Genomic DNA, 27,994 nt, shown 5'->3' with positions numbered 1-27,994 from the left:
ATATTTCGTCTTCAAGAATGTTTCCTCAATTCGTCGAAAAATGTAAAAAACAAAATATTTTTTCATCCAGAATTTTTTTTTAATTCGCCTAAGTATTAAAAAAGAAATATTTCTTCTTTAAAAATGTTTATTCAATTCGTCAAAAAATTAAAAAGAAGAATTATTTCTTCATGATTGTCGAAAAATTTATTAAAAATATAATTACTTCAAAAATGTTTTTTACAATTCATCTAAATATTAAACAAAAAAATATTTCTTCTTGAAAAACGTGTTTCTAATTCGTCTAAAAATTAAAAAATATATATTTTTTCTTACAAATTTTCTTCATTCGTTGCGAAATTTAAAAGAAAAAATATTTGTTCTTCTACAAATGTTTTTTAAATTGGTTGGAAAATTAAAATAAAAAAATTGCTCTTAAAGAATCTTTCTTCAATTCGTCTAAATTAAACAAAAAACTATCTTTTCTTAAAAATATTTCATCAGTTCGTTGGCGTGTGTTTTTTTTTTTGTTGTGCCACAAATGGAGGAACCTACTTACCTTTAAGATGACGCCGAGCGGTAAATATATTTTATTAGTATATTAGCTTTTTCATGGCAGAAATACACTCGGAGGTTTGCCATTGCCTGCCGAGGGGACACCGCTATGAGAAAAATCAATTTTACTAAACTTAAAAAGTATTAAAAAATAGCTATAAGCAAAAATTAAATAAAGTATTAAAAAATAAGAAACAAATCCGCCCTTTGGCCTGTAGTTACCACACAAATTAGAAGATACGCCCCACCATTATTGCTGTTATTAACATAATTTGTCAATTTCCAAATTCGCTACAAAAATTCTCAACAAAATTTGCGTATGAAATTCTTCTTATCAATCTAATAATTATGCAAATCAGCAAAGTTAAAAAAGGCGAATAAATCAATCCCCTTTCATACAAGAAAAAATAACAATAATAATAAAAGAAAAAGCGCCAGTGTAAAAGAGGAGGAAATAAATAAATCAAAGCTCATTGGCGGTCCACTTAGAGTCGAGAAATACATTTGTATATGAATATTTATATATGTCTGTGTGTGTTCATATCTATTGCATATATGTAAGTTTGTTAATTGTGTAAATTGCCGCCATCTATAACTCGAACGTGACATGCAAAAAGCAATTGCAACAAATACAAATACAAGAAACACTTTATTTTGCCACTTTTTCCAATAGCGCGAAATTCGAGCCTACAAGCGCTTTTTCGCCGCTCGATTTCATATCGCACGATGGCACATTTTTCAACCGCTGACACTTAGGCTTTGTCGACAATGCTTCTACAAATATTTCCATTTGTTTTGTATAAATAGATTTTTTCTTTTTGGATTTTCTACACTTTAAATTGAACCGCAGCGCTCGAATGAACCGTAGTGAGGCGAATAGTGAATGGCAAAAGGCAAGAGGTGAGCTGAATATGAATCCCGTAACGCGTCAGACGACAGAGCTTTATGATTTTTCGTTTTTTTTGCTCTTTTTTTAATTTTTTACTTTTTTCAACTTCACTATTTCGCTTTTAATTTTGTTTCAATAAATAATTCAATTTTATCTTTTTGAACACCTTCCTCCGCTTGTTGGCCGCTTCTACTACGTAGTTGCCTATCTTCGCATATAATATTTTGTACTATAACTTTTGTTGTGCCTCCCTCACTCTACTCTGCGGAAATATTTTGTGCCTTCTTGCCTTTTTTATTTTGCTTTTTATTTATATTTAGTATTCTTTTTTCCTATGTGCTTTGTATCCACCACGAACTCCAATGACCTGGGACAATATATCTTCATGCAAGCTTTGGAGTTGCTGACCGCGTCACAGGCGGCAGCCAACGCTCCAGTCGGCTAGCGATAACCTCTTTGGGTCTTTTGGGCGGCACGTAGTCGAGTGTTGGTCGGGAGTTGTGCGAGTGTTAGTGTGGCTGATTGGCCAAAAAGGATTTTAGTTGTTTCATTTTAATTCTTTTTTTTTTAACTTCTATGCAAATTGCGTCGAAATGTTGGCTTTGTCTGTTGATTCCATATTTCATCATCTACTTAGTTATTGTTTAAAATATCCTTTTTTGTGCCAGAATAATTTCAAATTGAATATCAAATGTTGAAAATCCCAAAAGACTGAGAAGTTTGTGTCGCAGGGGGGTGTGTATGTTTTTCGCACAAATTTATGTGTGTAGTAAATTTTGAAATTGTATAAATTAAATTTCTGTACCAGATTCGTTGTGCGCCAACTGGCATTCGAAACAGCTGTATTGTGAGCTTATCAGAACAACTACACAACTACAAATACCCTCATAAGCTGCTTTTAGCTCCTCAAATTCGCTCGACTTTTCCTCATTTCTTCTTATGCTTTCATTTCCTTTTTTTTTGACTTGACAGACGTCAGCTTGCATTTCTGCGTAAATTTGTAAGGATTTCCCACATATTTGTACAGAGTATTTCTAACACATGCGTAAATATTTGTACACACATATGTATGCATTTAAATAAAAAAAAATTGTATGCTTCTAACGAGAAATCGTATTTTTTCTTGTTGCAAAATTCATTTTTAATATTGCAGCGGGTGCGACCTTCTTATGGCTGGACTTAACCTGCTTGTGTTGTATTTGTACACAAATATATCTGCGCTTAGTCGATGCTTAGTAAATGGAAAAGTGTTTCACAAAGTAGAGAAAAGAGGAGATAATATAGGAAAAGGTTAGTGAGTTGTTTCCTTGCAACTACGAGTATATCTTTATTTAGATCTGAAGCTTACATTTTTTTTATCTGAGTATGACAACTCAGAGGCAAAATTAGGGTATTAACTGGGACGCCGATTAAAATCCAATGCTGTTCATCCCCATTGCCAACTTACCAGAAAATACTCAATACTTTTTTTTCGAAGTAGCTAATTTTTTTACACGACAATTTTTTCGAGCTTCGTACTCGATATTGACACTTTTTTCTAGTATTTGCTATATGGCAGCTAGCATTCAGCACAAATTCGTTCCATCCTGTCAAAGCAGGCCATGTAAACTTCAAGTGTCATAATTTTTTCGTGTATGCTTTTCTTTGCAATAAAAAATTATGACATTTGTGAGAAATATAAGCAAGTTGTTCTAGACAACTCCAAATATTACGATTACATTGAAGAAATGAGTCGCTACCTGAATTGTGAGGTACCTAATTAAAAAAAAACGAACTCTTTAGAGGAGTTTAAAAGAATAAAACTTTCTCTTCCGTCCCTTCATAGAATTTCATGTGCGTATTTAGTTGTGGTTGTTGTTGTGGCAGCATAAAGATTTCCCATACATATATGGAAAACTGTGCTAGACTGACAGTCCATGGCGAGATATAAATCCGAGTTGCACCTTGCAAAGGACCGGCTATCTGGTAAATGTTTAGAGAAATTGCTTTTTTGTACAAAAAGGCCTCTTATTCCTTTCCCTCGGCATTAGTGGTACATTCAATATTGCATGAATATTTGGTCGTCAAGAAGATTTGTTCTCGTTATAATACCGCATAATTGACAATTGGCATAAAATAACTGCTTTAGATTGGTGTAAAGAAATGTTGGAAAAATTCAGCCTCGATGGTTCCAAGCACGTCCAGGACATCGTAAAAGGTTGCAAATTTTGGACCTGTGCATATGAGCAAAAAAAAAACTAAAAAGCAATTGTCTGTACCAAGACGAGCTTAATCCAACAAAAGTTGTTCGGGGAAGCAGCACAGTGGTCACATGTTTTTTCTTTGAGAAAATCTGGTTATGTCGCTACTACTTGAGAAGCTTAAGGGGGGAGCCTGGTTTATGAGGACTAAAAATTGCATCTCTTTGCGATTTTTTTTTTTAAGGAAAAAATTAATTTAGCACTGCAAAGTTTTTTCTATCTTTTAATGAACATTTAAAAAGTATAAACAATTTTTGTACTGGTTAAAATAAGTTGAAAAAAACGTTTAACATAGAAATTAGTAGAGCGCTGCAACGCTGGAGTTTCCAACTGGCGTACAAGATACAGCTCGTAATTATTATCTAAAGCAAAAAATTCAAATTAATTTCTAATTATCATGATTTTTTATTCTAGATGAACTAAGAAAACTGAGAGAAATTCCAAAATTTCAACTTTTTGGAGGTTTTAAAGAAAAAAAATGCCTTTCTATAAAAAAAAAATTCACTTCAACTTGGTATAAAAATCTTGAAAATTTTGAGAATTTAATACTGAAGGCAGCAAGCTATGATTCATTTCAAAAGGTTCATTCGTTTTTTTTCATTCATGTACGCCAATTCAAAGAAATCATAAAAATGAAAAGTCGAGAAAAGAAGATAAAGTTTGTACTATAGCTGTCCGGTCACAGCGAAACTACCTAACGCTCGCCTACCTTTGGCTTTGTATCTACGGAAATATTGAGAATTAGGCTCTGTAACTTTGTGTGAATATTCTGAAATATATTGGAATCGCTTAAAATGAAAAAAAAAAAAAAATAAACCAGGCTCCCCCCTTAAAACAGTCAATTCTAAGTGACACGAAACCTTTCGTTTGCTAGAATTTTTTGGAGAATTAAGGAAAACCAACCGCGGAAAACGTATCATCCTTCACCAAAACAAAGAGAGCCCTAACGTATCGGCTCACGCAAGAGAGTATTGCATACAATTAATTCTAAACTCTACTGAAGATGGCAAAACACCACAAAACTCCACTTCACTCTATTCAAAACCTTTCGATGTTACAGCTTTTGATTTAGTCATCTTCATTTTGTGTAGATTTCGTTTGCAGAGTTCGAGTTTAACCTGGGAGCTGCCTTCAATGCCTAATAAGATTGATAAAAAAATATGGAAAGCTTGTGGAGAAATAATGAATCTTCACTCCACCTTCTTTTCTATGTACTTTAAATCCTCTATGTTGATCTTAAGTGCAATGGGCTACAATCCAAATCAAAATCAAATGAAGATGTCATCACTTCTGAATTCAATTGCGGTATTCTGATAGAACTTTAAAGCCTCTACAATTAGTGTAACTAATCAGTGCCCGTTTAAAACTCACTCACTTGGATTAATGCTGTGATAGTAGCTTGACAAACCCTGTCTAGGTTAGTGTATCCATTATCTATCAGTAGCCATTGTCAATGCCATTCAGTAGTAGGTCCGCGGAGAAAGCTGTTTCGACGGAGTCGGCCCAAAAGGAAAGGTGGTTTATATATGTAAGTTTAGTGGCGAAAAGTCAAGAGATGACCTGCAATATCTAGAACGTAGTTCAGATTAAGCACTGAAAGTTTTACAAGGCAGCTGAAGCTCCTTGTGCGCGTTCAGTGGTGATTGGCCAACGAATAGGGTGTTCTTTGAACGAGAATCAGGAAGCTGCTGATGTTATTTCGCTGAATGCAGCTAAAGAGATGAATATATTACATCCAGCTTAGTGCTTGTGCGATGTATTTCTGAACATGTCCGTATTTGGCTGATGAATTCACATTTCTGGGAGGCGGCATCTTGGCATCTTTATTGATTAGGGCGGCGGGAATTTTCTTTGTGATACATTTTTTTGACTTGCAGTTTCCTGTTGTAGTGGAATATAAAGGAATTGTGAATGACTGAAAATTTTCCCAGCCTTCAGACAATATTTCCCACTACACTTAAGGCCCGGAGAGAGGATTTAACGTAAAGAAAGGAATAGGTAGGGCGCGGATTTATTACTGTTCTGCGAAGTTTACATATTTTTTATGAATCTTAGCAGTTTATCAGGTGAAAGAGAGTATAATTTGTCTATTCTTAGCTTTTCTCTCACTTTTTGTTCACTTTTCATCCTCATAACCAAACAAGCGCTGATTCTTTTGAATCTTATTTTCCAGTATTATTCAAAAAATCTTTAGCGGCGCTTCGTTCCAACTCTTTGGAATGCGGCCTTACCTCACTTGTAATATTAATTCGCAATTCAAATTTTTAAATCACACAAATATTTAAATTCTCTACATTTATACTCCCCACATTGTTCTCCAATCGTCCTCCCTTAACTAAAACTCTTCCAAATTCAAACTAAAATATCTTCCTTCCGTACATTCAACGCTAAATTTTGTTATATATTTGCGAGCGAAAATTTTTTGCAAATTTTTATTTATTAAAAAATTTGTTAACGAAGCTCTGCGCTAATGCTTGGCGCCACAAAAATTTATTTATTTATTCGTTTCAAATACAAAGTTGCTCTGTACAATTTAGCTTCGGCACTGATTTTTTTATGGCAAAATATTATTGCATGGCTTTGCCTCGTCTTCTGTTTATTTAGGTATGCACAAATGGAATTTTGGGATTGTGCAAATTTTTGGTAAATTTCAATGAATGAATCTGGTGGACTTTGATTTCGGGTTGTCTGGAATGTAATTAAATTGGGTCGCGAATATTTTGAGCGAATTTAGTTATTTTTTGTTATGACTTTGATTGTTTGATACAGAAAATTTCAGAAATTTATTAGTATACAATTGAGAGCATAATTAACTGTAAGCAATTGTATGCAAAGCTGACTTGAGGTTAAATGGAACGGTTGTTAGCAAATTCGTGCCAACTGAAATTTGCGAAGGTAGTTTCATTGATTTTTTTTGTAGTTTGCCCCAATTCTAGGACCTTCACCTTTATTCCGAATACAAGAAATATTTAATTCTGCGATATTAAATAAAAAAATATTGAATGAAATTTTATAAATTTTAAATTTTTCCTACTCGACTAAAATATAAAACCTATTTTTATATTATTATTTTTATTCAACAGTTAGACTCATAAAGTGAGCAGTTGTTTAAGGTCTTTCGGGTATTGGTTGATCACTAATAGTAACCAATTAGGTAGCTAAATATAGGGTGGCCGGCCAGTTTAAGATTTTCTGGTATATTTCACATACAGATGAGAATGGAGGAAAGGACAAGTCGTTACTAAAGTAGTCTTTCTCTCTACACTGACGGTACTGTTGGGTCGGAGGTATATTAAGAGTCTTAGTCTTTAGGGCTAATAAACCATGCGTGCATCTTCCAAGGAAGAGCTAGACCCATGCAAGGTACTGAGCAGTAGAAACGCTCCCATAAGTGAAGCAGTAATATGTAAATCGCCCTTTATTATACATATCCAACTTGTCAATAGTGTGAACGCTAAATAAAGTCAGTGACTCAGTTACTGGTATCTTCTCTTGGTTACCAACCATAGCAAAAACCGAGGACGTCGGCAAATTGTCTACTGTTGAGCCCTTCTAGAGGAAACCGCATACCTCCACTCATCCTTAGTCGTTCCGAAACTGAAATTATTTTGAAAAACTCCCAGATTGCAAAAACTTCTGACTAAAAGCACTTAGTAGACCTCAAGATAGATATGAAAATCCCCAAAACGGCCTCTCGCACCTACCTCACAATGCATTTTGGAACTTTGCGTGAAGAACGAAGTGTTTATTGCACATATGCTTTAACTCCACGGAATATTTGTACAGTTTTCAACTACATAAGGGGACGTGGTATACACGGCAAAAGCCTTTACTGTTTCTTATTAGGAGATTTTTCTTGTCATACAGGGTGGGCCATATAGCGTTTGTTTTTTGAACCACCTATTTTTTTGAGAATGGTAACACAAATGACATGTCAAATGTGTTCATAATTCACTTAAAGGTTTGACATTTACGAAATGGGACGCTATACGCTTGAACAAAATTGGGAAATATTGAAAACCTATTTCCAAAGTGATGAGTCTTCTTCTTATTTTCTGATTTTCACATCGGTGGCTACGTCAATAATCAAAATTGTCGGATTTAGGGCTCAGAAAATCCACTCGTTACTGTAGAGAAGCAAATGCGTCCCCAACGAGTCACTGTTTGGTGCGGTTTTTGGTCTGGCGGCATCATCGGGCCATTTTTTTCGAAAATGAGCGAGGAGCCGCGGTTACAGTAAATGGCGAGCGTTACCGTGACATGCTCAACGAGTTTCCAAAAATTGAAGAGGATGACATGGACGACATTTGGTTTCAACAGGACGGTGCAACTTGTCACACTGGCAAAGTTACACCCGAACTTTTGGCTACCGTTTTTGAAAACCGATTGATGCTTTAAAACACGAAATCGAAGTTGCCATTCGTGAAATTGGAGCCCAAACAATCGAAAATGTGCTTAAAAATTGGGTTGATCGAATGGCCTACTGTAAAGCCAGTCGTGGCAGTCATTTGAACGATATATTAACGATATTCATAAATGACAATGACTTCAATCTTCAAAATAAAAAAAAGTTTGAAAAAATATTGATAAGTTTTTTTTTATAGCCAATTCAAAAAGCAAATTTTACATGGCCCACCCTATATATACAGTCGGAGATTTGCCATTGCTGCCGGGGAGCGACCGCTTTAAGAAAACACTTTTACTATCATTCGTTGTTTCATGCCAGGAGACGCGAAACTGGACACTTCTGAATGGTAGTCACGCACCAACCGTTCGGTACGCCAGGCGGCGGCATATACAACTAGAATATTTTCCTTTATAAATATTTTAAGCGCTGTTTGTTTAGCTTCCTTAGGAATATTTAATTTATTATTATTTTATTTTTTGCAGAATAATTTTCTGAAACATTTCAATTCTCTAACGACTTTGCATATCTGTTTTTAGTGGCGTTCCTTGAAGTAAGGGGAAAACAATCCTTTTAGATGGTAGCCTAACCCTTTGGCTACGAGAATATTCTTCATGAAATATTCTTGTATATAATTTCAAAAATATACAATATGTATTTTAATCACTTTTTCCACTTTTTTGAAAACAACATAGGACGTGTCGTCGAAAATTTAGTAGGCCATAAAAAGTCGATCCAAACTTCGCGAACACATCCAATGTTTTATTACTGGACGGGTATACTTTCAGAAAATACTTGACGCAAACGAAACCCATTTCTTTCTCGGTAGATGGCTGAATGATCGAAATCTCGTGAAACATCGATCAGACCATTTGAAGGTAACGTCCGTTGTCAAGGTGATATTTCACACTAAAAAAATAGTTTGCGGTTTTTGTTTATTCCTTTCAGTTGTGAGTTTCAGGGTGTTAACAATGGATGTCAACGAAAAAGAAAATTTCGGTACATTTTACAGTTTTTCTTCGATAAAGGCGAAAATGCAAGCTAGGCCGCGAAAATTTTGAGTGGTGTTTAGAATCCCGATACTGTAACAGTCGATTCTGTTTAAACATTTTTGATAGTAAAACAAGTGTCGAAAATGTGGATAAAATCACAGAAATAGTCGAAGTTGATGGGCATGTTAGAAGTCATAGCATCGCCCAGAACCTGAAGATCGACCATCAAACAGTTTTAAGCCGTTTGCGCAAAGCTGGATTCAAAAAGAAGCTCGATGTTTGGATGAGCTAAACCAGGACTAGCGACCAGTAAGGTTCTATTGTGTATTTGGTGGGTCTTGAAAGTAATTAAATTTCTACTGTCAACCATTGAACCGTTTGAGGCTAGCGATTGAATAGAAATAGCTAGAATTGGACAACAGAAAAGGTGCTTTGTTCCATCAGGTCAATGCAAGGCCACACACATCTGTAGTGACTCGCCAAAACTCCGGGAGCTTGATTGGGAAGTCTTAATGCATCCACCGTATAGTCCGTTTTCTCTCATTGCAAATCGTTATGGGTGATAAAAGGTTGGTAGTGAAAGAAGAGTATGAAAATCGATTACTAGAGTTTTTTTGCTAAAGAGCACCAGAGAGAGAGAGCGAGAGAGAGAGAGAAGCATTATGAAGCTACTTTTAAAATGACAACAAATTATACAATAAAACGGTGCGTATTTGAGCCAAATCGGACAATCCGATTAAATGAATTTTTGACTTTTACGCAAAAATAATGGATTTCGTTTTCCCCAAACTAATATATATATATAAATAAAAAACACCGTATCGGATGACTTATAGTTTCCGTAAATGGCGCGCAAATGCCAAAATAGAAATTTCCATCAAATCATTTTTTTTTGATTTAGTAAAAAAAAAAATTCAAAAACAAAATTGGATGAATTTTGCGCTAATAAACTTCGAATTTTTTTTTATTTATTTGTTCATCTATTTAAAGTATCAATTTTTTTTTAACGCGTTCCTTTTTTTAACACCTAAACAATTTTTTGATTTATTTTGCGCTAATAAACTTCGAAAATTGTTTTATTTATTTGCTCCTCTATTTAAAGTATCTAATTTTTTTTAACGAGTTCCTTTTTTTAACACCTAAACATTTTTTTAATTTATTTATGACAAGACTTCGGGCACTAAAAATGTGTGAAGTAGTTATTCTTTTGATCTCCCCGCGAAAGGAGAGAATTGGGATCCAACTGACTACCTGTGGTCTGCTCCTGGAAAGATGGGCTTCGCGCCAACTCAGCGACCGTTGGGCAAGTACACAAACTTGTAAGGTCGCGAAAGCCTTCTGGCCACGTGTGGACCGGGGGCGCTCGGGCGAGGTTCTGAGCTTCAGCTCTCAAATCTCATGGCTTTTCTCACAGGTCACTATGCGCGAGGAGTGCATGCTGTGAGACTTGGTACTGGATGTATGGAGGATGAGGTGAAATCATCTCAGCACCTACTCCTTAGCTGCCCTGCTCTGGCGGGGCTAAGATCCAGGCATCTTGGCTCTTAATTCTTTGCTACGCTTGCTGATATAGCAGGCGTTGACATTAGAAATCTGATGAATTTCATCAGTAGCATAAAGCGGTTAACGCTTAACGCTTAAGGGGTCCCGGTGGTGTAGAATTTTCAAACAATCGATTTTTTTTTTTGATATTTCAAAAGTATTGGCTTTTAAGAATATACGATCACGTAGAGTCATATTCGTCGCGCGGCGGCATCAATGGAAAATATACACTCTCAAAACATCAAACTCAATTATCTCAAAATTACTTTTTTCGGCCTGTTGTTTAAAAAAAAAACAAAAAAAAAATTATTCAATTGAATCGTCTGAAATTTTAATTGCTGTTCCTGACGTCAATGACTATCGCCCATACTAGAATCATATTTTTATTTCAATTATTTCGTATTTTTTATTAAAAATCTGAAAAAAAAACGATTTTTATAGCGTCAAATTCCAACCCGCGTCATTTTGTTAAGTTTTTTGTCTTTATTCTAGTACGGGACATAATTACAGTTATACTGATTAAACAGTTTTTTGGTTTTTGTGTTTCAGATAAATAAAAGAGCCAAAATGGACAACAACGTCCAGATCCAATTTTTCGGAAGGGTCAACTTCAGCGCCGTTTCTTAAATTATAAGAATAAAAAAAAAACAAATGGTTTTCATATTTGTATGTAAAAGAAGTTAAAAAAAGTGTAAAAAATTTAAATATCGTTTTTAATTTTTTTTATTGTAAAAAAAAATTCCTGGAAATATCCTAAATTTGCGAGCTCTAGACTACCGAGGCTCCTAAACATGGATTTCGAAAACTAGTTTGTGGTTATAAACTTTCAGAAAAATATGTACTATTGTTGTTGCTGTCACCAGTCTAATTACATAAGGCAATCGAAAGAAAACTGCGGCAAGCAAAGTAATTTCTGTAGAACCAGAGTAGAACAGCAATACGCTTAACTACATATGTGAGTACACTAATACATACAAAGCATATCCGTGTAACCGAAAATTCGAATGCTAAATAAGTAGGAAAAGGGGCAAAAAACAACAATAATAACAAGAAACAAAATATGTTAATGCGACATTCACAATGTGGCGCTTTTCTTGTTGTTGTCAAATATGGCGCAACGCAACGCCACGAACGCCAACAAATAGACAAAAGTTGAAGTTAAATTTTCAACAGCAATTTTTCACCTTCGCACCGCACTCCTCTCGTCACACCTTTGCGTCATTATAGACACCACTACGGTGTCAACTATGTAATTTGTAAGTTGACAAAAAGGTTTATGGCGGCGCTTGCACACACACTTACGAGTATCTGTGGCAGGTTGTGAAATAAAAACTTACAAATTATTTTTAAAAAAGAAGATAACAAAAAACCATTTAATGTACAAGCATGACAAGTAAATACTATAAAATGCACGACAACAAATCTTTTTATGGCCCCAACGCTGTAATTTGTTTAACGCAATTGCTTTGCGCTTTGTAAGTGTGTGCGTGTGTGTGTGTACGCGCAATGTTGTTCAGCGCTTTGCCAATTGGTTTCTCTAATTTGTAGTCTGTGCCTATGTGGCGATGTGGAAAGCAATTTGTCTGGAATAGCTTGATGAATGCTTCATAAAAAAGAATGCATTTTTTAGGTAGTTTGGATATTTTTCCAGCATCTCAAAATTGTTTGCTAATATTTGTAATTTACAAAATCCCTATTTGAAGTATTTTACATGACTTGCAGCTTGTTAAAATTATCTGCGCTTTACACTTCTCAAGTGCAGGCCAATCATGGCGGCCACAAACTCAATTCTCATGTACGGCAGCAAAGTATGGGAGATGCGCATAACTGCAAAGCCAAGCGCAAAGCATTGGAAGCTGTTGCACGAACAGCGGCACTCAGAGTTGCCTCAGCCTACCGCACTGTCTCTGGCGCTGTAGTCTTTGTGATCAGCGAGGAGATACTCGTCGACCTCACGGCCCGGGAATGGGTAGATGTGTGAGATTACAGGAAAAAATACGTCATCACTAGCGTCATCACTAGCGTCGAACGGAGATGCCAAACCGTGCAGAGTTGGCAAAGCCGATGGGACACTAAACCGAGATGGACGACGAAACTTATTCCAATAGGCAAATGGAAACAAAGGAACTTCTAAATTTAGTTCCTCCCGAGCCACTGATACTTCCGAAAATACCCATGCCACATGGGAAAGGTAAGCGATCCCAAGCGCATATACTGCGAAGCGCTGAGCGATGACCCCGAATACACATTCTTTAGTTACGACAGATGGCTCGTAGAAAGAGATGCTCTGAGGTAGCAGATTGACGACATCGCGCCGAGTAACATAATCAGCAAGATATATGAACGCGAGGACAGTTGGAATGCTATGGAGAATAAAGATAGAGCTCGAACGAGAGAGATAAGAAGGCGCGCCTATAGCTACAAGAAGGCCGCCGTAACCGAGCGGATTGGAGCGTGACTACCATTTGATGTAAGCGCCAATTATGTATATAAGCGTGGTGGACCCAGACGTGGGCGAATAGAACTGGTTCATGTTATGGACGTCATTGTTGGCCCGCCAGAAGTAATGCAGAAAATAGTCCCTGGAAGAGAGTATCCACAAAAGAGGAGGAGGAATTGTTTTAGACAACAATCAACAATGGGGAGATACAACACTCGACGCAGTAGACGACGATCGCTGTAAGTGCGCAAGCATTTTGAACCCTACCTCACCTATCAAAAACAAATAAATTGTCTCGAGGGACGAGCGCAAATTTAAGATATTTGGAAAAAAATTAAGACACCTGACTCCAATAGTTTGTCGCTTGGTTCGGTTTTCCCGCAAAATAACGATCCCAAGCACTGTTCTCGATTAGCAAACGGGTGGAGTAGCGCCGATTTTCCAAAGACTCTTGTGTGACCGCAAATCCCGACCTAAACCACATGGTGAGTTAGTGGAGAATCATAAAGAGAGCAGTAGTTGCTAGTAAACCCCCGTTGTGCCGAATAGGGGGTTGTGGCCAACATCAGACCATTAACTGGCTCTCAGCGATTTTGAAGGAATTTGCTGATTTGGTGATCAAATCTGTGTTGTTGATGTTAAACGGGGTTGATGTGGCAGTGGCTTGCTTACGAAAAAACTGAGATTATGTTTGTGATATACGAAAAAAATTAGAGGAGTTGTTGCTTCATTGCAGTCTGATCGACGACTGATTGGACGAGTGTGTGAATACGTTTGAAATGAGCGGACAGAATTTTGCTGCCGAATTACTGATGACGTGGCAGGCGAAGCTACGCTCACGATTTTGCTTCGGATGGCCAAACCTCGTAATCTATCACACTTGAAGAAAACCGATCAGTGAGGCTTCCTTACTTAGGTGCAATGGCACAAGATAACTCCAAGTCAGTGCCATGATCTGCTACACTCTATGAATAGACGATATGAGGAAATTTATTTATTAGTGAGCCATTGAATATAACAGATTCTTGTAGTTTGAGTGGGCATGTTAAACAATTTAAAATAAATATTTAAAAATTTCAATAGGCGATCTTTTGAAAATGAAAAATCATTCTCAACAAGAGATTTTATTAAACTCAATTATGGCTTTAGTAACAGGAGCGTTTCGAGGACAAATAGATTTTGAGAGACCAAGCATAGAAACACTAAAAAAACGACATAAGGGGTCACCACCAAAATATTCTTTGTTAATTAAATATCAGATGGTTCCACGCAGAGAGTAGGCGCATTTGATAAAATAGCCAGAATAAGTGCACCCAGGCAATTGACACCTGACGCATTTTGAAGGATAGTCCAAAGGCCACTCAAACAAATTTTTCCATTCTCTTTATACAAATCTTTTAGTTAAAATACTTAGTTGAGTAACGGTAAAAGATGGCTAAAGGTATTCATATCAATAAATAGTTTTAAAAACTTCTGCGAAAAGAAACAAATATTGGCTTACTTGTCAAAAGATCTCGAAAGGCAGCAATATTTGGTAGAAAATTGCAATCTGAAAGTACAAGAAAAAATGCAATCAATTTATATTAAATTTATAATAAAATGTATGCACCCAAATATTAGCAAAACCAACAACATGGAGAATAAATTTATTTTTAAATGTCCACAGCATTGAGAAAAGAAAAATTGCTTACTTTCTAATGGAAATAATGGAGGAGATGACAACTACCTGAATTTCGATTAAAAAGCCTTTTATTTGGGAAGCTTAAGGATCCAGTATTTATTTCTTATCTTATTTTATTAAATTTTATATAAATAAGCGAGAGTGGATTTCTATATTAATATTTTTTATTGAGTGCTGCCAAATAAATAAAAATTAGGGTGGGTCAATATGTATGGAATGAGATTTCTTGATATCGTCCTTTGCAGATTCGGATACTACAATACATAAAGTTCTAAAAAAAAAGTACATCACAGCGCTAAAGTAAATTTCCAGCTCCCCAAATTCTGAAAGAAGTGAATTAGTACGAAAATTAAAAGGGAGCTTTGCAATGAAGATAGAAAATATACGCCCTATGTTGAAAGTAAAAAGGATCTAAAACCAAAATAACCGCAAATAAGTTGTTGATTGTTCTCTAATCACATTAAAAGATGGCGAGTTTCAAACGAAAATTCGTTCTCAGACCATCGGTATATTGAATTCGAAATCTACACTAGGTCTCCCCAAGTTAGTCAGTTCAGGAATATACGGAAAACTGACTGGGGAGTTTACAATAAAAAATTAAGAGCTCTACTGCCAAAGAAAGCCCCCAAAAACCCCACTACTTGTGGGGAGTTGGATAAACTGGTTAATCAGGTAACTAAAGCAATGAATAGCTCGTTAGCAGCCAGCTGTCCGGTTGTCCGACCCAGAGGGAAGTCTAAACCACCTTGGTGGTCCAAGCAGCTAACCTCGCTACGACAATCCCATAGAACACTATTTAATCTGGCCAAGGCCACGAGAAGGTCAGAGGACTGGCAAGCCTATAAGGCTGAATTGAAAAACTACAAAAAAGCAGTTAGAACTGCGCAGCGTGAATCATGGCAAAATTATTGCAAAGAAATTGAGGAGACTTCAGAAGCGGTCAGATTAAGAAAAATTCTCTCAAAGACGCCATGCAACCTAGGCTACCTACAAGGTCAAGGGAATACATGGACTACGTCAAGTGAGGAATCATTAGGTCTTCTCCTAGACACACACTTTCCAGGAAATAAGCCGGTGGAACAAAACCATTCCGCCAATAATGAAAGGCAATCCGACCTAGGAAATCTCTAATCACACTCAAAAATCGAATGGGCTATTAATACTTTTGGTCCTTATAAATCGCCAGGAACGGACGGTATCTACCCCGCTGAGCTGCAGCAATCACGGGGCATTGTACTACCGTATATCAAAATTGTCATTAGAAGTTGTCTTAACATGGGCTACATTCCGCTAGGATGAAGGGAGGCAAAAGTCTCCTTCATACCCAAGGCAGGTAGGTCCTCACACACTAACCCTAAAGACTTCAGACCCAGACCAGAGAGAATAATAGATGAATACATACGGGGTGTCGTGCCTTTAAATAGACTCTCTTCGGCGCAACATGCCTATACTAAAGGGAAGTCCACAGAAATCGCCTTACACTCACTAGTCGGGTTGGTGGAAAAAAGCTTATCAGACAAAGAGTTTGCATTGGTTGCTTTCGTAGACATAGAAGGCGCCTTCAACAATATAAATTCAAACGCTATAGTAGATTCATTAGAAGATTTTGGAGTTGAACCACATGTCGTAGCCCTGATAGAAGATATACTCATCAAAAGAAAGGTAACGGCTAAATTAGGAAGCACTACTCTAAGCAGAAAGGTCTGCAGGGGCACACCGCAAGGTGGAGTCCTCTCCCCTCTTCTTTGGATTTTGGCAGTAAACTCCCTGTTGCTGACCCTGGAAAGAGGGGGTTGCCACGTCACAGCTTACGCAGATGACGTAGCAATCGCCGTTAAAGGCAAATATCCTAACACCCTTATGGATATTCTGCGCTCTAACATGGCCACGCTTAGAAGCTGGACTGAGAGCAGGGGACTCGATATAAACCCCTCAAAAAACTCAAATAATTCTCTTTACAAAGAAACATAGGCTCCCTATAATCTCCCCGCTAACTTTTAAGGGTGTGGAGATTCCTTTGAAAGAGAACGTCAAGTACCTAGGACTCATATTAGACAGGAAACTCACATGGAAATCTAATATTGAGGAAAGAGTAAAGAAGGCCAACGTTGCATTATACACTTGCAAAAAAGCGGTCGGTATCAAATGGGGACTAACACCCCGTATTACGCACTGGCTCTATACTTCGGTAGTTAGGCCAATCTTAATGTACGGAATACTTGTATGGTGGCCATCTGCTCAAAAGGCGACTTACGCTAAAACCATGAGTAAGGTCCAAAGAACAGCTTTTTTGTGCATCTCTGGCGCCTTAAGGACTACTCCAAACAAAGCGCTGGAAGTGCTAATCAACTTACCTGCCCTAAATCTGGTAGGAAAACACGTGGCCGCCGCTCAGACTAAAAAGTATGGCGCTATGGAAAGACCGGTGCTTTGGCCACGCTTCCATTTTGCACTCTCTGAATAGTCATAAACAAGAAATAGACTACTCTATCCCTAGACTCACCTTTGAAAGACTCTTCAAGACGAGTATACCGTCAAGAAGGGAGTGGCATACAAGAAGGCCATGGAGAAGGGGGGAATTAAACTTTTATACAGATGGCTCCAAGCTAGACGATAAGGTTGGCTACGGAGTTTTCTCGAAGGAATTAGGACTGGAACTATCCGTTCGACTACCAGACTACTGCAGCATCTATCAGGCAGAGGTATTAGCTATAAAAGAAGTGGCTACATACCTAAATACGCACGCCCTAACAAAAACGATTATAAATATATTCTCGGATAGCCAGACGGCCATCAAATCAATGAATGCGGCATTACTAAGATCGAAGGTTGCACAGGAATGCCGGGCAGCTCTAAATGATATTAGTGACGTATTCAAGGTCAGCCTTATTTGGGTTCCGGGACATAGAGATATTGAGAGAAACTGTAAAGCTGATGAGCTAGCCAGAAAGGGTACCGCTCTCCAACTGCTGAGTGATAAAAGTACCATTGGAATACCCATGGCCACGAGTAAACTAATAATAAAAAACCACTTTATCCAAGAGGCCAATAGGTCATGGAGAAATGAAGATACGTGTCTAACAGCTAGGCTACTATGGCCGCAAATAAACAAGAAAAGAACAAAGGAATTGCTTAGTCTCTCAAGAGACAATATCTCGAAGGTCGTGGCTTGCTTAACCGGTCACTGGCTATTTGGCAGGCATTCCTCGAGACTAGGAGTCTTCTCCCATGAATACTGCAGAAGTTGCAGAGATGAGGAAGAGGAAGAAACAGTTGAGCACTTCCTCTGCAATTGTCCAGCCCTAGCTAAAATCAGAGCAGGTTGTCTTGGTAAATACTATGTTAATTCTCTTACAGAACTGTCTGGCGTGGGGTTGGCATCAATACTACGCTTCATAAGAGCCACGAAATGGTTCCACGAAGGAAGATAAATGAGGTTCCCGTGTAGCACAGTGGTATCACAACGGACCTGTAAGGTCTAAGTGAGTTGGTCGTGCAGACCGACTACCACCATAACCTAACCTAACCTAAGTTGTTGATTGTAAACAACGAAAAAATTAATGGAATTAATGGAAAAAAGCAGTCAAAAATAAATTTTTGTAATAGTGTAACATTTTATTGCTTTTGGGGTTTTCCAAGTTTAGTTTGATTTACATAAAAAAGGCCTCTTTCCTATCAAAATATTAAAAATTTACATATAATTTGCTTTGGCGGTCGCTGTAGCCGAATTGGGTGGCGCAAGACTACTATTCGGGAGTGCCCAGGATCGAAACCTCGGGCATGAAAAATCCTCCGCTGGTATTTCTGCCACGAAATCCTGCCATTCAGGGGCGGCATACATCTATAGGTCTCTCCATTTATGGAAAAACATAAGGCGCACCACAATTATGAGGAGGAGCTCGACAAACACTTAAAAATGCGCTATTTATTATTGTTGTTATTATTTTTCGCTTCGTAGATACATCATAGAGTTCTTTAAATAAAAGAGAGATAGCAAAAGTAAATTCTACGCACCATAATATTTTCGTCAATTTCCATCTCCATATTAATTTCGTATTAAGTAAAGATAGCTTCTTTTTATCTTTGGGTAGCTCGAAAATGGCTTTAGAGTTATGTTCTATTGTACACACAGATGGCTCAAACCTCGAGGGTAGAGTGGGCGGATTGGGCGAAGGTGTATATTCCGAACATCTGGGGATCTGCTTCAGTTTTCGGCTCCCCGAATACTGTAGTGCCTTTCAGGCTGGACTGATGGCAAAAAAGAAAGCCGCAACACTGATATAGTTTGATGCGATACTTCTAGATGATATCTATATTTTCACTGATAGCAAGGTGACGATAAAATTTCTCAGAATACAGTCAGGATTTCACCTCTAAGGTAGCCATGTAAGTCCGCACGTCTGTTAACAAGATGACTGAGTAATTTCACCCAAAACTAACATGGGTTCCTGGCCATTGCGGCATTGAGAGTAACTGTAAGGCCGATGAAATAGCAAGACTTCACATCAGATTGACTGATGAGTACATAGATAATGACATAGGGATACCCTTAGAAACATTTAACGTACTCATCATTCAAGAAATTGTAAGGAAAGCAAACGAAAGATGGCGTAATGAAGCAACCTGCAAAATCGCCCGCCACCTGCAACTGTGGCCGACTCTAAGTGCTAAATGCACAGAATCTCTGGTAAGCCAAATTAAACACAGTCTTAGCACATCAGCCAAAACGGGGCACTGCCTAAAAGGTAGACACGCCCAAAGGATGGGTGTGCAAACACATGACTACTGTAGAAGTTGTCTTGTTGAGAAAGAAGAAGAGACAATCTCGCTCCTAATGTGCCACTGTATTGCTTTATCTAAACGCAGGTTTACTATTCAGGGTTAACAATTTTTTAATGAGTTGGAAGATCTCAGCTCTACAGAAATCAGAGATATTCTAAAATTTTTGAAAAGCACACACTGGTTTTAGAAGAGATAGGCACAATCTCCCCACGCGGCATCACATTGGGCTATGAGACTGAGTGTGACCCGCAGGACAACCGTTTCAACCTAACCTAACCTAATATGTGTTCCTGGTCATTGTGGCATTGAGGGCAACTGCAAAGCAGATGAACTAGAAAGACTTCGCATCAGGTTGACTGATGAGTACACAAGTAAAAATATTGGCACGCTAAGCGTACATAATCTCTGTTAACCCAAAAAAGTATGTACAGTCTCAGCACACTGACCTCAGTTATAATGGGGCACTACTAATAGGTAGGCACGCCCAGAGGATGGGTGTGCAAAGACAAGACTTCTACAGAGGAAGGAGCGAACTCGCATCTTCTGTGCCATTGTCCTCCTCTATTCAGACGATTGTTTACTATTCTAGGTAGACAATTTTTTAATGAATTAAGAAATCTTTGAAAAGCACGCACTCGTTTTAGGAGAAATAACGAAGGATAAGTTCCCCACGCAGCATCACAATGGGCTATGAGGCTGAGTGCGTCCCATAGAATAACCTCTTCAGCCTAACCTAACCTAAGCTATGCTCTAGTAGACTTTTCTTCTTATATCTTAATGTAGAATCCGAATGCTGTCGAAAAAATATTGACCCGCCCTTATATACATACACATATGTATGTATATAAATTTTGGTATACAAATGAAAATATTCCAGCCATGTCAGCAATATATGTATGTGGTTATGCAAAATTAATATCTCTAAATATCTACATATTTGTGCATTACAAATGAAAATTTATTTACCGTAAAATTTTTACTGCTTTCTGGCAGCAGTCGGCCACATAAAATTTTAAAATATTTCGCAGTAATAAAAAATGCTCTTATTCAATTCGCAAAGCAAGAATATTAATGAAATTCTAGAAATAAATATTTGTATTTACTTGTAAAAGCAATATGCATATTCATATATGTACACTAGCGCTCACATAATTAAGTCAATTTATACTCTTGCAACATATTTTGAATAATTCTTTTTATGCTTAATCTTTTTCGTTTATATTTTTTATAAAAGTATAGCCCTTTGCATAATAAAAGTTATATAAACTTAAATTAAAAATATAAATATTTATAAAACTGAAATTTAAAAAATAAAAAAAAAAATGGACGCACAAGTTTTCAACTTTTTAATCAGAATTATCAGAAAATTTGTGGGTGTGAGGTTTCATAGACCATTAAATTTTAGTTTAATAAAGTAAAAGCTTAAAGTCGCTCAAAAATGGCGTTGAGTTTTTAAATGCGACGTTGACAATTTTCTCCTTTCTGAGAGAAAATTCCCAATTTCAAACGCAAAAAAATTGCAAGAAATCAATGTATTTTTTTTTGCGACATTAAACATACACTTAGTTATGGGGTTAGGGCTAGACAGAATTTTCAAAAAATTATAATTTTTTGCATTTTCTTAAAGTATAATATCTTAGAAATATTGTGTGAAAATTTGAAGTGAATCCGGCAAACACTTTTCGAGTTATTCAACAATTCACAAAGGGCGCTCCGGAGCTCGATAGCAAAACTATGTTTAATGAACTGGCGATCACCGTAACTTAAAACCCGCTGGGTATATTTCTATAAAATTCATACTGCTTTTGAAAAACATAAAAAACTCGTTTTTTTCCAAAATTTCGGTTTTTTTTAACACTTCACGATAATCTGAAAAATATTTCCTGAGGCCGCCATTTTGTTAACTTTTATCAGGCACAAGACTATCTATTAGTAAAACTAATTTCTTTTATCCGATTGATTTTAGATGAATCTCCAAGGACTTGTGATGATCACCACAAGGGATTTCTATACAGGCTACAAAGAAGTGTACGTTTATGCATCGCGGGTGCCATGAGTACAACCTCTGGTGATGCCCTAAATGCTATGCTTGATTTGCTCCCCCTGGATCTTAAGATACAACAGGAAGCAATAAAGGCAATGTGTAGGCTCCACAAATATGGTTTGTGGCACGAAGACGGAACTTCGGGACACAGAGAAATCTTTAAGTTTCTATCTGAGCAGTATCCACTGCTTCCTTCGTTAGGAAGAAAACTTGATGTCAGATTTCCATTGCGTAAACAATGGAGCAATCCAGAATGCATTCAGGGAGGTGTGACGGATATTCTCTTTACCGATGGGTCCAAGAATGAAATAGGGTCTGGAGCTGGATGGTACTTAAACGATAGTAATAAGTATCACTATGCTATAGGGGGGAATGGCAACTGTTCTCCAAACAGAAGTTTTTGCCATCCTAAAAGTAGCCGAATGGATAATCGAGAGGAGATGGAGCGGGAAACAGATTGGAGTCTTCAGTGACAGTCAGGCTGCATTGAAGGCCCTGGAGAACGCGAAGCAAACCTCAAAGATTGATCAAGAATGTAAGAAGAAGCTTAATTCTGTCGCAAGGCAAAACAAGCTTGTACTTATATGGGTTCCGGGACACTCCGGTGTTCAAGGAAACGAAATCGCCGATAAATTGACCGACCATGGATCAGCCCCACAGCCAGAGCCAATAATCGGAATCATTTCCGCAGGAATTATGAATTGGAGCAGCGATTATGTAGGCAATCTGCATAAAGAGCGATGGTCCGGTCTAGAACGCTGCAGAACTGCAAAGTGTTTTGTGACAAGTCCGAACAGAAAGCTGTCAAACTTTCTACTAAAACTTACAAGGAAAGACGTCCGGTTGATGGTCGGTATCATTACAGGACACAACCCATGGGGCCAGCATATGAGTACCATTGGAATCATTGAGAACCCAATGTGCCTGTCATGCTTGGAGGAGGCGGATAGCACTGAGTACTTTCTCTGTGAGTGTCCTGCCTTTGCTAGAGCACGGCTACTGGTTTTGGGTTCCGATGTCATGAGAAGGAGTAATATTCGTTCTCTAAAACTGGAGGATATTCACAGATTTGCTAAAGAATCTGGAAAATTCTCACAGGACTAACTATCTCTATCTCTGTCTCTATTCTTTCCTATCTCTCTCTCTGATACTTTTTTCCTTCCCTCCTTGACTATTCACCCGCTTTCAAGAGGTTTAAGTACAATGGACTTTTCAGACTGAGTGTTGTAGGAGCCACCAAATCTCCTGGTTCGACCTTTTCAATTTTCAATTTCAAGCGATTTCTGGAGAAATGGGCGCGACACAAACAGCGATAACTTTTACAATTATTAATTTTTTTTTTTGAAATTTTGCTTAAGTCAAGTCAAAACGTGATATACTCGTATTAATGCTATGTTTTTATTTTTGTAAAATAATGGAATTGACTAGCAAAAAAAAGTTATTGAAAATCATCATTTTTGCGGTTCTCTGACTACACCTAACCCCTTATACTAAAACTAAATGGGATATAAAACTGCATTCCAAGAACTAATTAAAAATTTCTGATTAAAAGTTTAAAAATTTTAATGCAAATTTTCTAACTTTGTTAAATTTTTGTGAATTTTGTGCAAAGTTTCGAACTTTGATCTATAAAATTTTTGTTACATAACGAAGATTGTTAAAATATAGTGATTAGAAAATTATGTGAGCCCAAGTGTATGCGCATAAATCTAAGTTTACCTATGCATAAGTACTTATACATAGAAGCGAGTTAAGAAAATACTCGTGCATTTTAGTCGGTCTTCAAACGGCCGTGTGAAGAAAAGTTCAAAAATGTGTATGAGCATGTGTGTGTATGTATATACGTTTATATGTGTTGCACTAATGAAATTTCTATTCCATGTCTCGCGGCTGTATATGCAATGCTATCAACGATGTAGCTTCAATGTAAGTTCATATTTCAAATACTCGAATTAGACATTCAGTTATGCTCATTGCACAATTCTAACAATTTAATTACGAAATGACAGCAAACGCTGTGATCGATTGATTAAAAGACTAAATGTAATTGACATACCTATGCTGTTGTCATAGTAAATGCACTCATATGCACACATTTGTATTTGTAGATGTACTTTGGAGGCATATAATTTCCATTTCAGTTGCCATGAATATAATTACTTGCATACACACCGATGTGTGTGTGCGTATAATCATTTATGCCACAACTTGGAGATTCAAAATTCGCTACCTAGTTTGAATAGCTAACTTCAAGTTAACGGGTTTTGCATATTATAATGCAAGTTATATATTTTCATGTCCAAATTAAAAATTTTAAAATTTCGCCCAAAGGACATATAAAACCATTTTTTAAATATAGAAATAGTTGACACTGTATAATAGAAATATTATCAAAAAAATAAATTTATAAAAAGATTAAGATTAAATAAAAATATTACCTTAAATACTACAATCAGACCAATTTCTTAAAATATTTGCCTGTTTAAATATCCGTCTCTTTGAAGCTGTTAATCTCTGAAAGAGATGAACCGTATTTTACGGGACTTGCAGGAGTGGGTAGCAGAATTTTCTGAGCAGGTTATAGGCTACACTTTTCCTTAAAGTGGTTACTCTTCAGGTGGCGTTGCTGTCAAAATATTCCTAAAAGTCATAGCCAGTTAACTCTAATTCAAAACAAACATACATACAATGAAACCGATAAGTCTTATCTCATTTATCCTAAAGGTGTTTGAAAGATTGATTGATTTTCATATCCGATAGCACATCGAATCCAAATTATCTCCAGCGCAACACGCTTACCTGAAAGCGAAATCCCCGGAATGAGCCTTACACGAGGTTGTAGGTACTGTGGAAAAATGTCTGAAGGGCAAACCATTCAGTTTGGCGGCCTTCATATATATGGAGGCTGCTTTTAATAACATTAGGGCGGAGTCAATTGTCACTGCATTAGATAGACTAGAGGTGGAAAAACCTATCTGTCTCTAGATCTCGTCCCTGCTTCACTGCTGGGAAGTAAATGCGGTGGAAAGAGTGCTAAAGTGACTAGATTCGTGCACAGGGGGATGACGTAGGGTGGTGCCCTTTCGCCCCTACTTTGGCTAGTTGCTATTGATGAAGTTCGGAAAAGAGTAAACAAGGGTGGGGCTTAAGTTAATAGCATACGCCGACGGCTTGGTCCTAATGGAAGCAGTCCCGGGGTGGAGGGAAAAAAATCCAAGGGTAGATGAGGGATATTTTTAGTGGAATCACCACACACGTAGTAGCGACGGTTACTATGTGGTGCGAAGGCAGTTTTAGCCCAAACTCACCGCCAAAAAAAAAAAAATGGTATCGGGACCGCTTCCCTGTCATGGTTGAGATTATGGAAAGATAAAACTCGCCCCAGCGTTGCCCTGAATGTCGTTTTGCACTTACTTCCCATCGACTTTTACATTATTTTCATCGCAGCACAAAATGCAATCAGGTTAAGGGAGGTTGGCCTCTGGAGGCAATCTCCAAGGGACATGGTAGCATTTTGTGACAGTTAACACTGTATTTCTCCGAGCGTCGGATAGATCTCACCATTCGCAAATAGGAGTTTGAAGGTCATGCTAGGGCAATCTTTCCAAATAGGCAAGATTGGATAGAGGGAAAACCTGCACCGAAGCTGGCACCTCTGCTTCACTGACGGCACTGATGGAATCTGGAGTCGGAGCGGTGGTTCTCTCTAAAACAGGAAATTTATCTATCTCATTTAAACTGCCAAATACTGCAATAGTATTTCTCAAGCAGAAGTCTTTGCGATCCTGCATGTATGCAAAATGCTTAGGGAGCGTGGGACCGAGGATATTAATATTTTCTTCGATAGTCAAGCCGCAATCAAGGCTTTAACAACGCCATGGTGCAGAACCAAACTAGTAAGCTACTGTAAGCAGAAAATCAAATTCCTTGGATATGCAGGTAACATTGCTCTAATCTGGGTTCCATAGCAACATAGAGGGAAATGAAATTGCCGATGAGTTGGCCAGGAAGGGGAATTGACCTTAGGGCCCTCCTTGCCGTTCGTCAGTATCCGACTGACAGTATCCGACTGACAGTTGTTTAAAGGGAACTGCACAAATTATTTCTCAGGAAAGCGCAGCTCCTTCTACGGATAATTCAGAAAGTCTTGGGAACTCCACGCCATTCCATTTCCAAACTCGTAGCTGTGTTTACCGGTCTTTGAGTGATCAGCACACACACAGAAAGGCTAGGTTTAAAAAAAATTAGTCATATTGTATTTGAAATCTTCTAACTTTATCTCAAATTCGGGCACTTCAAAATTCTATCCTCAAAATTTCAAACCATCATATATATTATAATATTTTTTTTAATTTTCAATCAATTTTTTTCTCAAATTTTTAACGTAACATTTGAGACTATAAACATTTTTTTCTTTCTTTGTTGCTTTAAATTTTAATTCATGTAATTCATATCTAAATTTAAGAACTAACAAAATTTATAGATTTATTTATTTCCTTTTAAAGTAAAAAAAAGTATTAAGGACAGATATTAGATTTAAAATTTTAAATGGATTACTGTTTTGTGCGTTCTATTCACTGCATTTTTATTATAAAGTAGAACTTAAACATACAGGGCCCGGTACTCGAAGTGTAGCCAATGAATTGGTCTGAAAAATTACTTGTATTCAGTTCAGAGTAAAAAATGTGTGAAAATAATACAAAATTAAGAATCAATTTACTCGATATGACCACCTTTTGCCTTGACTATGGCCTTGAGACGGTCCAAAAACGAATCGAATGTGACTTGCAGGTATTTTGGCCCACTCGAGGGCCTGCGTCTTTTTTCAGCGCCTCGAGACTGCTGAACCTTTTAGTTCGGACCTTGCTTTCCAAAATGGCCCAAAGGGAATAATCCATCGGATTCGCGTCTGGTGAAATTGAGAGCCATTGTTATGAAGTTCTGAACGATGTTTTTGGGCCATTCTTGGTTCCCTCGAGCTTTGTGAGGGAAGCAACGTTCAGAATACTTTCCCGATAATATTTCGCATTTACCTTAACGCCAGGCTCGATTCGAGAGCGCATATCTGCGGTTACAGTGGCCCAAACCATTACCTGTGGCGGGTGTTGCCTTCTGGTGGCTAATCGATGACTCAAATTCTCGTATGAACGGTCGGTAAAATAAACCCTTTTATTTTGGGTGTTCATGAATTTCTCAATTTGAAAAATTTTCTCGTCAGAAAACGAAATGTTCGGAAAGTGACCGCTTTCGGCCAAGCGAAGCAACTAAAAGGTTTTTCAATTGGCGCGGGTCGATTTTGGCGCCCTGTGGCAGCCATTTTATTTTGGTGAGATCTGTCAAATCTTTTGATTATTATTCAGTTGTTTATGCCAAATCATCATGGCAAGTTACACGATTGAACAGCACGTTCAAATAATAAAACTTTATTATCAAAATGAGTGTTCATTAACGCTAACGTTGCGCGCATTGCGCCCATTTTGCGGTAGACGTGGTGACCCTTCCAATTTCTTGCCCATATTGAACCATATGGATCTAAACGACATGTGGTTCCAGCAGGACGGCGCTACGTGCCACACAGCAAACGCCATTTTATTCCATTTCAACATCTACCCGCCCTTATTGAAAAACCCTTTACTTTGCTCTTTCCAGTCTGACTTGTTGCTGCTTTGTTGTGAGTTCTTGCGCCTTTCGGATCTTGTAAGGCTCCACTTGCGATAAACAAAAACTTTATTTACTTTAAGGTGCTTGAGCTCACGAACAATGGCTGGTTGTGATTTTCCAGCCAAATAGACTGCAGTCACACTGAAATACACTCGGAGGTTTTCGATTGCCTGCCGAGGGGCGACCGCTATTAGAAAAATGTTTTTCTTAATATAATTTTGGTGTTTTCACCGAGATTCGAACCGACGTTCTCTCTGTGAATTCCGAATGGTAGTCACGCACCAACCCATTCGGCTACGGCGGGCGATTTTCTTTTTCTACTCTAGGCAAAATGCTTCGGCATTGGAATGACATTTAGCCAACTAACAGACAGCTCATGCCCGTACATCAGCTGCGCGTGCGTTCTAAAGTTTGTTACACTTCGATTGCCGGACCCTGTATAACATATTTTAGTAGGTGTTTTTTGTTCCATATTTTATAGTGCACGTAAATAATTTATTTATACTTTTAAGCTGATTTTAGTGTTTGTTTTTCGGTACCTGTAATCTGATCTTCAATAACTGATGCTAATAGGTTGCATTTTAAATACATTTTTTTTTTCAAATAAAAACATGAAATTTTATTAAACTGAATAAATAAACAGGAAAAGAAAAAATAATAAATTAAAAATAAAGGAACTGCATGAGTTACTTTTTGCTTGATTTACTTTTTTTCATATAATGTCTTTATCTTTTATATAATATTTTAAGCTTTATTATAAAATTAATGTATTTTTTGTTTTTGC

This window comes from Anastrepha ludens, chromosome 4 (genome assembly GCF_028408465.1).
Source record: "Anastrepha ludens isolate Willacy chromosome 4, idAnaLude1.1, whole genome shotgun sequence".
Classification (NCBI taxonomy): Eukaryota; Metazoa; Arthropoda; class Insecta; order Diptera; family Tephritidae; genus Anastrepha; species Anastrepha ludens.
This window is presented reverse-complemented; position numbering follows the sequence as displayed.